This window comes from Apodemus sylvaticus, chromosome 14 (genome assembly GCF_947179515.1).
Source record: "Apodemus sylvaticus chromosome 14, mApoSyl1.1, whole genome shotgun sequence".
NCBI classification, from domain to species: domain Eukaryota; kingdom Metazoa; phylum Chordata; class Mammalia; order Rodentia; family Muridae; genus Apodemus; species Apodemus sylvaticus.
In genome coordinates, this window is record NC_067485.1 from 61,914,521 (window position 1) to 61,928,288 (window position 13,768).

General features: G+C 44.1%; 1 long non-coding RNA gene across 1 annotated transcript in view; it reads right to left on the minus strand.

Annotated features, from left to right (window-relative positions):
* LOC127665037 (uncharacterized) overlaps window positions 1-4,755 on the minus strand; it is a 152,501-nt gene extending 147,746 nt beyond the window's left edge. Inside the window, exon 1 of the long non-coding RNA XR_007973303.1 lies at window positions 4,520-4,755. This is a non-coding gene — a long non-coding RNA (uncharacterized LOC127665037). The remainder of the gene's footprint in view (window positions 1-4,519) is intronic.
* Window positions 4,756-13,768: the final 9,013 nt, after the last annotated feature.

Genomic DNA, 13,768 nt, shown 5'->3' on the forward strand with positions numbered 1-13,768 from the left:
TCCCATGGGAGCTGGTGCCATATTCATTTCTCTCACCGAGCAGAGTGATCAATGACAGTGGCTTTATTCATCCTTAAACTTAGCACTTGAGTCAAAGGCTGCATTTGACTGTTTACTGCCTACCCCGATACCTGCCTTGAGCTTCAAGGGCGTCTACAGCCCTGGGGGAAAAAATGGAATCGATACTCAATAGCGACCTAGTGTGAGGACCTCTGTTCCGCAAGAGGTCAGAAGCAGCTTCTAGGTTAAGGTGCAGGGCCAAGCTGAGAGATGACAGTGTCCACAGAAGAAACCTGCCCACTGAGGTAAGGTGGAAGATGGCGGTCTTGTCTACAGGGCAGAAAGGCAGGAGGAAAATGGCTAAAGGGTCTGGTGGGAGTGCAAGGGAGGGACAAAAAGAAACAAGTAGCTAAAGAACTCACGGGTCCTTTCTAAGCGAGAAGTCATGAGAAGGTTTTAATATAATTTTTAAAGTTGCATTTATTTTTATTTGGGTATATTAGAATTTTACTTACATGCGTGCCTGTGTGCCTCATGCACACTCAGAGGCCAGAAGAGGATGTCAGAGTCCCTGGAACTGGGGTTACAGTTGGTTGTGAGCCACCATAAGAGTTCTGGGAACTGAACTAGAGTCCTCTGCAAAGAGTACCACGTACTCCTAACCTGCTGAGCCACCCTTCCTCCGGCCCCTAAATTATGTGTGTGTGTGTGTGTGTGTGTGTGTGTGTATCTATTAAAGTTAACTTCACAAAGGGGAAAGACACTATTGAAAGGTGACTAGCTCCAGGCTGGGGAAGTACTGAGTGGCTGTGTGCTGCCTCGGGTGCAGTGGCTTCCTTCCCAGCCTGCCCCTCGGCTCTGGCGACGGCTGCTGCCTGAGGAGACTCTGCCCAGGCAGGCTTCTCTGCTGCCTCAAGAACTTACTCTGGGCTCACTTCCCTCCATGTCCCAGAAGGCACCACGGGTCCTTACGTACCAAGTTGGCGAGACCTTCCGGAAGGTCTTTCTGTTTCGTAGATCATGGTTTCATTTCTTTGACATCTCACCCTTCATTTAGTGTGATCTGTAAAATTGTTCTTTATTTAAAGGAGCGCTCTTGTCCTGTCTGTTTGCCTTCCTCATGGGTACTGAGGGTTTGGGTAAAAAGGGGGCTTCTCAGAAACCAATCCCTCCCAGTCATTTCCGGGTGCCACCACATACCACAGCATGGTGACCATAGCATGCACACTGTTGTTCTTAATGAGCCTCCTCCCTCTAGGATGTCACATTTTCCTTGTTTATATAATCATGTTCTCTGTAACAGAAATTGCTTTTAAGAGGAATCTGGAACTATCTTTAAAAAAACAACCTTATTAATAATCATGTATTTTTACTAATCACATTTTGAAATGCCTAAAAGACTTTTATTGCTCTAATTATCCAGATGCACCTTTGTAAAAAGCTCTTTTGTGAATTACCTGATAAGGCCATATGTTTCTGGAACAAAATATTGGGTCATCTAAAACTTTCTGCTTTCTGGGGCCTGGGGAAATAGAAAATAAGAATTCAAATATTAAATAAGCTTTTAAAAAAAGAAATGATAGAAATGATATAGACAAATTGGAGTAGGTAGGAAGATGGGAAATCAAATGTAGCCATGATTCACCGGCTTCAAGCCTAGCAAACATAGTAAAATCACTCTGACACAGGGACTGTGAAGAATTCAGGAAGGGGTTACCCATTAGGAACAATGGGCTCTGGATTTCCACACGATGTTCCGAGGATACACAATTGCACACATGCCTTGAGCTCAAGAGAGAGTTAGATACTAGATGTATAAGTTTAGGATCCCATGAGCACAAGAGCTGAAACCTTGGAATATGCAAGCTTTTCTCAAGGAGCCCAAGAGAAATCAAAGAAGATGGGAAGTCAAAACCAGGATTCAACCTACTCTGGCTGCCGTCTAACACTGTGCGATAGAACCCAGCTGGGACAAGAGCCCAGCTAGCTTTTATCTTGAGCTGAGCTAATAAGCTATGAATATGGTGAGGTAAGGATAGAAATGGCCAGGTCACCTTAATATCAAATATGGCTGCATAGGATTAATGTTTTCCTCCAGTTTTTCTCCAGTGGAGCTCCAATCGGGCTAGCAAGCCAGATACTGATAGGGTTAGCACTCAACCGCACAGTCATTATCCAGCATCCTGATTCTTCCCACTGGTGGGATTTAGACATCACAATACATTCACATAAATGCTGTGAATTCACATGAATACTGATGAGAAGGACACTTAAAATACATGCACTAACTAAAATGAGCATTTTTGAATTAATGGGTTGCACTTCTCTCGGGATCTTAGGAACTTTCTACAAGATCTCTTTTTTTGCTTTGACCAAAATGGAGTCTTGGTTCTCCAAGTAATCATCTTTCTGATGCCCAGCTTTCCAGAACGTTCTGAACAAGTCCCTTGGCCAAGCTCAAATGGCACCTACCTTATATTAATAAGGACTCCTTAGGAGGCAAGTAATAGAGTTCAATTCAAATTTGAGTTTAGTCCAAACCATTTGTAAGAATGAACCTTCACTTAGAGGCTCACTGTGTCCCAGACTCTACTTTCCTCTGCCCTTGGCTTCCATCTCTCAGTCTGTGGAGTGGTTGTCTCAGCAACTCAGGAACCACCCCAGACCCCCACCTCCTATCCCCCCCACTACCACCCACCACCCCACCACCCCCGTCTACAATTCACACAGAACCGCCATCTACCTACAGTTCATATCTCTCAGGTTTAATCTCAGCTTTCTTTACTCCCAAGTTCAAAATGCTTAAAAAGTTATCAGACAGGTTCAGGCTAGGAAGAAACATGGCTTCCCACACTCACCCAGCACCACCAAAGAACAAAATAATAGACATGCGTCCACAGCAATTTCCCGTCAGATAGTTAGGTCCCACAAGTCAGCAGGCTTGATACGAGGGGAACCTGCGTTTTAGAGCTTCCTGAATTGTGATTCTGCTCAGGCGAAGCTCCAGCACAACCAAATCACTGATCACCGCTGGCTTCATTTCGAAGGTTAGATTGCCCTTTCACCCCGCCTTGTTGACGAGCCGTTGTTGCAAGGTTTTGCGTCCGCTGGGCTCACACGGCCTGTAGATTCTGCAGAACCCAGCTGCTTCAGGACCATTTGTGAATGCTCCTTGACTTTTGCTGGCCCAGCAAAAACCACAGATGAGCTAGGGAAAAGTCAGAGTTCAGGCAGGCAGCAGCATCAAAGGGAACAAGGATTTTCACTGCTGGTTTACAAGACTACAAGAAGAGAGGTTGGTGGATCCACAGAACACACATTTATCATGTTTTTGTGCTAATTCTGACTTTCAGAAAACCTATTTAGAGACATATGGTAATTTCAGAAAGCAGGGAACTACAGAACCTGACATTCTTGGAGCTCTTTAAAAACTAACAAGACAGAGATGTGTGTGCATCCTGACACGGGAGGTTAGAGGTGCTTCCTCATTTGACCCTGCAAGGTGTTATTGTATCAGAATGGAGCCAAAATGAAACTTAATCTCAGGTTCCTGTTAACAGAATCTAGAATCAGCCACGGTGTAATCTAGTTAGGGAGTATTTCTAGTGGACCCTTGAACAGATTGGTTGTTAGTTTTTGTCTCTTAAATAAGACATGAGACTAAATAAGACAGATTTGGAAAATACAAGCATATCCAAGACCACCTGTCAAAGGCTGCACTCAAAAGTATGCTATAATAGGTGTTAATCACTTCTGTTCACTAAAAGTTGGATAGCTAAAACTGGAGAGGTGGTTTATGGGTAAAGATGTGGACCATCAAACCTGAGAACCTGAGTCTGACCCCTGGAAGAAGCAGGAGATCAACTCCCACTAGTTCTCATAGGACCACTACACACTCAGTGTGTCATACCCACCCCCAAACTCCTCCACCCACAAAATAAGTAAAGTGCCTTGAAAAATAGTTTATAGCTATTCCTTCGTTGCTCACACTGAAAGAGTCTCTTTCGACTGTAAATTTTTTCATTTTTATTTTCTTGGTTATATGGAACAAACTAAAGGAAGAACTGTGTTTTGTAATGGTTTTCAATGCTAAACTTTATACTAGTAAATAAATATTCATTCATAAACTGAACATATATAGTAGTTATGCTTTCTTTAAATTGGGGACTGTTAGACTCATTATTTTTCAGCAAGAGAAATCATATTTCATGTATAGTACCACTAGGTGGCTCAAATAGCTAATACACCAGTTCCATATATTAGCAAGAGGGAAAAAAACCCTTAATGTTGAAAGATTTATCTTTTTCCGTCATCATATATTTTATACTTTAATTTTCTACAAACTTTTATATTATTTATAGATTATCGCTATAATACTACACACGGTGACAATTACTTTAATGTAGGTCATCATCATGTGTGCCATTTTTATGAAGGAGAGGAGATTAATGGAGGAAATGAATGAGTTATGTTATAATTTGTCATAAAAATGCAATAATAAAATAAATTAAAATTTTACCGGATGGCTGCAAACAGTATTCAATGGAGTCTGAAGACTCGGAGCCTTCGGCTGTTTTTCATCCTAATGTATCCAGGCGTTCTGAGAGATTGCCTGCTTTATTTTCTGGCCGTTGTGATTATTTATGTCTCTTAGAGACAAGCGTCCCCAGCTTGTAGTGCAGGAACCTTGAGAATTCCTCCTTGGAGAGACTTCCTGGGAGTCAGGACTCTGAGCATACAATGCCCATCATGCCAGAAGATATGGGTCCCCCGCTCTGACACGCAATAAACAAAAGCAGGAAGCCAAGGTTGACTCCCCAACTTGAACAAGTAGCTTATTTTTCGCTTTGCTCAAGATGGGGTCAAGGATTAAAAGTACTAAGCCTTTAGATTCTGTCCAAACCGCACAAACGACCTAAGATAAGGTCTCGGACATTTCCAAAGCGTGAAGAACCAATACCCCTCCCCCACCCATCCCAACCCCCCCCCCCCCCCCGATGTTATGAAGTCGTTTCATTGCCAACAGAAACTCTGCCCTTCTAGTTTAAAGTTTAGAGCCGTGAAATCTTCAAGAAAACCCCTTTCGAGGAGATGCATTTATCCTCTATTGTCTGTCTTGGTCATTCCAACAATCCATTTTTCCACGCTGACAGTTATGCTAGGTACAACCTGGGCAAGGAGTAAGAACGCAAGTGGGAGGGACTTCACGGCGATTTTGCGATTTTTCCAACCATTCCAAGAGACTTTTAAGGCACATTTCTCCCTCTTTTTTTTTTATCTTGTTCTGAAATCTCTTAAAATATTTTCATTGTTGGTAACTATTTGTCACTGGGAAGTCCATTTAGGACCTGAGTTTGGCTTAAGAGAAAAGTATTGATTCTCCCTGAGGGAGCCATGATTTGGTATGAGCGGCAGTAGCTGCAGTGCGGATATTTTTATATTCGTACTCAGGCCCCTGACATTTAGCTTGTATTTGACTGCAGAGCTGTAAATACACCTTGAGCCTGCTATCACGTGGCCCTTACATGCTGGGACCTAATTAGCTCTCTGCAAGCCTAGCAGATAACCTGGCCAACGCTCTGGCCAATTGTCTTCTGAGAAAGCAATTATAATCTGCTCATCCCAAAGTCTGGCAGGAAAAGCTTCCCACTAAGCCATCAGAAAACTTGAAAACTCTCAAAACAGTTTAAACAATAAATAGACCATCCCTCACTCTGCAGCTGGGCACGGTTTCAGGAAAGGATATACCCAACTGCTTGTTGATGTCATGCCTTACAGATCTACTTTTGTGTCTACCTGTCTACCTGCCCTTAATGGTGTTGGTGGCAGTGTTGCTTTTATGTTGGTGGCCCAGAGCTGCCTCGGTTCTACTTCCATTCATAGCAAAAAACAGAGATAGAAGCTGGTTTCTCGATTTTGTTTTTTTCAGGGGGAGGGGGAAGGATATTTCCCAACAATCACTTAGCAAGCACACACTTCACTGCCCTCTCTCTGTATTTGTATAGTAATGCTGGCCAGGAGATGAGCTCCTCCGTGCCTGCGTCAGCTAAGAAAGTGGGAATGGGATCCACACACTCCCATCTGTAACGGGACGACATAGACAGTAGAGAGAGCTATGTAAAAATTAGGACTAGTCCTACCAAGAAATGAATGTCAGCTGGGCTGTGGGGTCACTACTCTATATACCTCTGACTGTTGAGGAATCTGGGTCCTGCCAGTTATGAGCTGCATGATCTTTAGCAAGGTACTTGGCCTCTTATCAAGTAGCAATCTAAACAAATTGTTTCATTTCCTTCATCATAGGGCTTTTCCTAAAACTCGGGGACGTTAAGTCAAATATTTATTACACTCTTCTCAGGCCTGCGGTGTGTGGAAATGACAGCAGAGCAATGGAATGGGCAGGATAATGTCCTACTTGGAAGACCCATGGAGTTCAGAAGAGCACACTGAAAACTCAGTGGTTAGAAACAGGTATGGTGAGGGTAGTAGTTTGAAAGAAAACTACTGTAGGTCCATAGGGAGTGGAACTATTAGGAGGTCTGGTCTGGTTGGAGTGGGTGTGGCCTTGTTGTATGAAGTGCTTCTTAGTCGCTTCCTGTCTATCAGGACATAGAACTCTCAGCTTCCTCTCCAGCACCATGTTAGCCTGTACACTGCCATCTTCCCACCATGATGATAATGGGATATTGGGAGGATAACCTCTGAACCTGTCAGCCAGTCCCAATTGAATGTTTACCTCTATAAAAGTTGCTACGATCATGTGGTCTTTTTACAGCAATAGAAACCCTGACTAGGAACAACAGAAATATCAGTCAACCAGACCCCCCAGAGCTCCCAGGGACTAAGCCACTAACCAAGGAGTACACATGGCTCTGGCTGCATATGTAGCAGAGGATTGCCTTGTCAGGCATCAGTGGGAGGAGAGGGCCTTGGTCCTATGAAGGTTCGATAGATGCCCCAGTGTAGGGGAATCGAGGGCGAGGGTGGGGAGGCAGGAGTGGGTGGGTGGGTGGAGGGACACCTCCTAGAAGCAGGGGGAGGGGGGTAGGATGGGGGTTTCCGGGAGAGAGGGAAACCTGGGGAAGGGGAAAACACTTGAAATGATTAAAACAAAACAAACAAATAAAAAAGAAACCCCGACTAAGACAGCAAGTTTCATAAATGTGCTTCCACAAGTCCTGCACAACACGGGAGTCATTTACATTTCATCTGGAAAAGGGAGGAGCCCACAAGGCCACTGGCAGGGTGGGCATCTTACTGCAAAGATGGTTTGAGTGGGAGGGAGACCGATGAGAGAGGGTAACCGAGAAATGACAGAATTCACTGTAAACATGATAAACTGTCAGAGAATTCAAAAGAGAGATGCGCTTCCTAAAATAATGATGTACCTAATTAAATATTCTTTAATAATGAACACATTGTGTAAGGCCATTCACATCCAAATGAAGCTGCTATAATTCTTCTGGATAATTACTCATTAGTGATAAATGACAAAAGTAAGTAACAATGTGAAAAAAAAAACCTACCTAAGAAAACAAGAAACAATAAATAATCAACCACATGCTTTCTGCCAAGAGTGTGACATCTGAGGTGACGACCTCTGTTATGAGGGCCAAAGTTCAGACCACCGACAGACAGCAGTAAATGCTGGTTATCTTAGGGTGCCTATTGCCTTGATGAAACACCAGAAGCAACTTGAGGAGAAAAGAGTTTATTTGGCTTTCATATCCCGAATCATAATCCATTAAAGGAAGCCAAGTCACCAGCTCAAAGTGGGACAGGCAGTTGGAGGTGATGCGGGCCACCCCAGACATCCCTGCAATCTTGCTTGTCCATTTTGTGATCACAGTGAGACCATTGTACGGTGCTGCTTACAGCCTTACATTTCATGGCTTTCTCGGCCTGTTTTCTTGAAGCACCCAGGACCACCAGCCCAGGGATGGCGCCACCCACAATGCCCTGTGCATCTCCACAGCAATTGCAAATTAAGAAAACGTCCTTCTGGCTTGCCCACAGCCGGATTGCTGAGGAGGCATTTTCTCAGTCGATGGGCCCTCCCCTCCCATGACCCAAAACTAGCCAGCACACGGGTGAAAGCATCTAACAAGAGCTCTCCTGGGGGCCACAGGACACAAATGGTTCACACCCTCTTGAAAGGCAGAAGGCAGTTTCTTATAAAACTAAACCAGAATGTGGTGGCTCATGCCTGTAATCCTAGCACTGAGGAGACAAAGGCAGAAGCAGCTGGATAAGTGTGAGTTTGAGGATAACTGGTCTACAAAGGACAGCCAGGGCTGTTACACAGATAAACCCTGTCATGAAACAACAACAACACGGCAAAAGACCAATACTCAAAAAAACTAAAGCAAGCAAGAAGCATCTTCCTTGGCTTTACTCAAAGGGGCAGAACAATGATGCCTACACAAAAACTGCACACAGATTTTTATAGCAGTTTTATGCATAATCATTAAAACTCACTCGTAAAGAATGGAATGGATGTCCTTATGTGTGTAATGTGTGTAGATTGATGGACTATGGTATAGCTGAAGAATAGAATGATAATATTCAGCACTACAAAGGAAAAAAAAGAAGACCTCTCAATCCACTTTCTAAATGTAAGTAAACGCATCTTACTAAGTGAAATAAGCCAATCCAAGAGGCTGAACACTTTTCTAATTAAAAGGTGGAAAGGGAAAACTTGGGGACGGTGTGATGTGACGATCAATGCTCACCAGAGATCCGTGAGGGAAGGGGGACAGGCTGAGCATGGGGAGGTTTAAGGAAGTAAAATGAAGGAAGCACAATTCTGAAATGATGGATATACGCCACTAAGCACCTGTTCAGTTACATACAATGTGAAGGGAAAATTCCAGGGGCCAGGGTTGCTCAGCGATGAGGACTGATTGCTGTCCAACCCTGAGAACGAAAGTTTGAATCCCAGAACCTAGACAGCAAGACAGGCATCCTGCAGACAGGTGGACTAGCAGCTCAGGTGAATCCAGCGCCATCTTCTGGCCTCCGTGTCTGTGTAGAAATGTGTACATGTGCACAAGTGTGTGCATATATCCCCCTATACACACACACACACACACACACACACACACACATTGATAAAGCAAACTCTAATAATGTGACCCTATGGTATAGGGTACCAAAAATTAAGAGGTCTATGAGAGAAATGGAGTATCTCAGTCTCTGCTACTCAATTTTCCTGTGAACTTAAAACTACTATTCAGAAAGAATTCACACATGCATTATGTACATGAATACATATATGTGTATATGTATATAGTTATTGCTGTATATATATATATATATATATATATATATATATATATATATATATATATATATATATATATATACCTGGGCTTAGCTTTGCTATGGGTTCTTCTTCTTTATCCCCCCACTAGATAGATAGCTTCATTCCCTATTACTAGATAGGAGAGAGAGGGGGAGGGAAGGAAGGAGGGAGGGGAGGGAGAGAGAGAGAGAGAGAGAGAGATCCCTGAATCTAATTTCTTTCCTTTTGTTTCTTCTTTGAGAATGACTACTAACAAACCACAACCTTCCCTGAATGACAAGAACCGCCAACCCCATCTCTTGAGGCGCTAGCATTTATATCCCCTTTGAAAAGCTCCCAGAAGCCGGGCGTGGTGGTGCACACCTGTAATCCCAGCACTTGGGAGGCAGAGGCAGGCAGATTTCTGAATTCGAGGCCAGCCTGGTCTACAAAGTGAGTTCCAGGACAGCCAGGGCTACACAGAGAAACCCTGTCTCGGAAAAAAAAAAAAAAAAAAGCTCCCAAAATTCCAAATGTCACACAATCGCAGAAATTATCTGTAGCTGGCAAAACCATGCTTCTACTAGAGCATGAGTCAAATCCCAGCTGCTGTGGACAGTCTGAAACAGCCCCACATCCCCACACCTAGAATTAAAATAAAAGCACATTCTTATAATATTTCTGTGTTTTTTTTTAAAAAGAAGCCAACATTGCAGAATTGTGTGTGCTCGCGTGCGCGCGTGCGCGCGCGCGCGCGTGTAAGCTTAAGTTAATAGAGAGAAGCGGATGCCAGAGTACCTTCGACATCCCTGCAGTCTTGCCTGTTAGCTTTGAGATCACAGTGAGGTCCCTGAGAACCCGGTGTTCTAAAGCTCCTATCAGGTCACAAAACAAACGTCATTGTGAAAACATCAGAAGTTTCCAATTCCCAAACCACACCCAGGATTCAGCTCTTTCCTGGAGAAAACATTCCCTCATTTCCATTAAAGTTTGTTCCCTTGAAGCTAAAGTAAAAGAGTTAAAATTTTTGCTCTAGGCAAACTAGTCAGAGGCCCAACCTCAAAGCGCTTCCATAATTCTCGCCACTAGAGGGAGCCACAGCACCTTCCGTCGCACGCTGTTCACCCCACCCTCTTGGCCAGCTTGCTTTCCAAATCTGAGTCCACAGCAATTTCACACACTCTTATTCTCACTTAGAGCTTTCCTCATTGTTAAAACAACATAATCACAGCAAGACGAATTCCCTCTTAAAACCCAAAGGCCGAATATCAGTGGACAAGAAGGTACAAATTATCTTTACTCCAAAGAATAAGGGGAAAGAACAGTCATCAAGTCTTTATAGCTACTGATACTACTATTAGCCTCACATTCTTTCAGAAATGGATTCATAAAGTCAGGACGCACTAACCCAAATTACACCGTATTGGCTTGTTGAATATTGTAGGCTGACAGAGTGTGGGAAGGGAAAGCTACGTTTCCTTCCCCATCAAAGGTGTTTCCCCTGGGTCGTAGAGCAGAACCACTCATGAGAACCGGCAACCCTTAATGTTCTATTGTTACTGCGGACCCGACATTTATGTTGAGCTGCGTGAGTGTGGTTTTAAGAGCCCGACCATCTCCTGCCCCCGGCGTCAGATTAATAACTAAATAAGCATTTGGCAAATTGTTTTCCATTTTTCCAGAACATTTGTAAAATAACCTAGATTAGATAGGAATAAGAAAAACACCGATGAAGAAGATTAAAACTACATCACAGAGGTGGGGCCGGAGAAAGATTACAACCAAAACATTATTTCAAGACACAGGAGTGGCTGGGCAGGGCAGGGCAGTGTAGGCTTGAAGCTGGAAGAACAAACCGTGCTGGAATTTCACTGTCAGCCCTAAAAGGGACCGTCCTCAGTGACAGGCAATGTTCATCAGACTGTCTGAGCGTCACAGAAGGGAACCAAAGCTCCAGAAGAGAAGAAACACATCTTCATTCTTTCAGCCACTAAGGAGAAAATGCAAGCCTTGTAAGACTGTAGGCGATTTCAGCCCCAGGCCTCTCAAATCTAGAATGGCCTTGGGGATGTCAGGAGAGGGGATTGTTAAAAACCAAAACCACCCTCAAGAATTATGAAAGGGCATTACAGGATGAGTTTGGGGCCAAGCTGGCAGGTTCGCTGAGCTCTGAGCACTGTCAGCTAGAGATACGGAACTAAGGAAGCCACACCCCTTACACTGTCCCAGCCCACTGCAGGTAGGTAGGAGACATTCAGGAGTCTACAGCCAGGCAAAGGACAACTTTTGAGTGGATCCATCTTTCTCAGAATTCTCCCTTTAGGGATGTTGGGGTCCAGACATCCCATAACGTCTCAGTGACTAGGTTTACAAACATATGCAACCATGCAGGTGTGCGAGACAGAGCAGACTCACAGAGAAAAGAGGTGGTAGTGTTAGACTCTCTGTCCTGTTGACCAAAATAGAATGAGCAACTTATTTTTCCTCATGATTTCGAAGTTCTCTGTCCATGTTCCCCAGCTCCATTGGCTCTGCAGATGCATGTGGCAGAGGTTACTTACTCCATGGTGGAAGGAAGCAGAGCAGGAAGGAAAGAGCTGGCTGTCTGAGGAAACGCCTCCAGTTAGGCCCTAGCTCCCAAGGTTTCCTACCTAGTCTCCAGAACTTAGAAAGGGAGCATTCAGCTAGGAGCCTACAGTGGACACTTCCCACCCAAATCACAACTGGACTAGTTAGCTTCAACTTTCAACTTCACACACCCCAGAGGCGTCTGAGAGTGTCTCACTCGAGTGATTACCCACAGAAGATTGGCCGTGTCTTTATGATATCATCTTGATTGATGATTGATTTGGGCGGGTCCATCCATTTATGAGTGCCAGCATTGCTAGGTAGGCCAGTCTGTGGGCTTCATTACACAGCTAACAGAGCTGTTGGCAAGATGGAGGAGCAGTTAAGATCACCGCTCGCTCTTTCAGAGGACCTAGGTCCAATTCCCAGCACCCATGAGATAGTTCACAGCTGTCTGTGACACTAATTCTGAGGAATGCATTGCCCTCTACTGGCCTCTCTGGGCACTACACGCACGTGGTGCATAGTTTTACATGCAGGCAAAACACTAGACACATAAAATAAAATGGAAAACTTTTTTTTAAAAAGGTATAAGTAAAAGGCTATGTGCAACCAAATTAGCAACTTTAATTGCCATTAAAGTGACAATTTAAGCCCCGTTTCCTAAAAAAGAGAAGGAAGCTGGAGCTTCGAGCCAAGCAGCAAGCCAGTAGGCAGTGTTTTATTTACTGCTCCAGGTTCCTGCCCTGACTGCCCTCAATGATGCATTCTGACCTGAAGCATGAGACGAAATAAACTCTGTCCTCCCTAAATTGCTTTTGGTCATGGCGTTCATTTCAGCAACAGAAAGCCAAGTAGAACAACAGAAATGGCATTCAGCAGATACCAGTCCACTGCCAAACTGCCTGGCCATGTGGCTTTTCTTACCTGCTACTTCATCTGTCTGTACCAAACACCTACAAATGCCCAAACTGTACAACAACAAGCTACGAGGTGGTCATGTTTTGTAAATGCATTAACAAATTAGCAGTCAGGTCGTGCATCCATGTGAGTACCGCTTCTCATTCCAACGCTGATTGGGTCTTACTAGATGACTCTTAGATGAAGTACTGGCTTTGAAGGTGAAGATACAAAAGTCAGTAACAACCCTCCTTCCATGGTACTCTAGGTGGGGTGATAGGGGAGGAAACAATAAGAAAACCATTCTAGAAGAATGATTTCTGGGTCGGGGAGGGCTAGGAAATTCTGTTGGATGTATAGAGGTCTCCATTCAATCAGAGTTCCAGTGCCAAGGATGCCCCGGCGTCTCATTTCATAAACTAACAGTCACACAATTTTCTCTCTCCAATGCTCAAAGCTCTAACAACATTAACTCTGAACGTCCCTGGTTGGTACTTAATACACTTGTTAAACTCAGTCTCGCCTATCCCTCCCTTGCCTGCTACTCCTTTTAACACAGCACGGCCATTAGTTTATCCTGTTAGCTATAAAAATATGCCCTCCCAAATTAGCAAGCTTATAGATTAAGCTTGAAATAGATTTCTTTGTATGCTTAAGAGTACCTTTGTTCTCCAGTTAACAGAAGAGCTTTAAAGGTGTTTGCATCTTTTTTTCCAAGTTTGGCAATGTTTAGAGAGTGTGTGTGTGTGTGTGTGTGTGTGTACATGCATGCCTGCAATTGCAAATACACGTGTGTTCACATGGAGACTGGAAGGCACCCTTGTTATCCGCAGACTATCACTCACTTCATTTGAGACAGAGTCTCCCCTAGGCTGGACAGCAAGCCCCGGTGATCTTCTTTCTCTCCTTCCCAGTGCTGGGATTACAAGCAGCAGCATGCCCAATGTTCTTATGCAGATTCTGGGATGCAGCTCAGACCTTCACCCTTCACGCATGCAAGCCAAGCCATAGCACAAA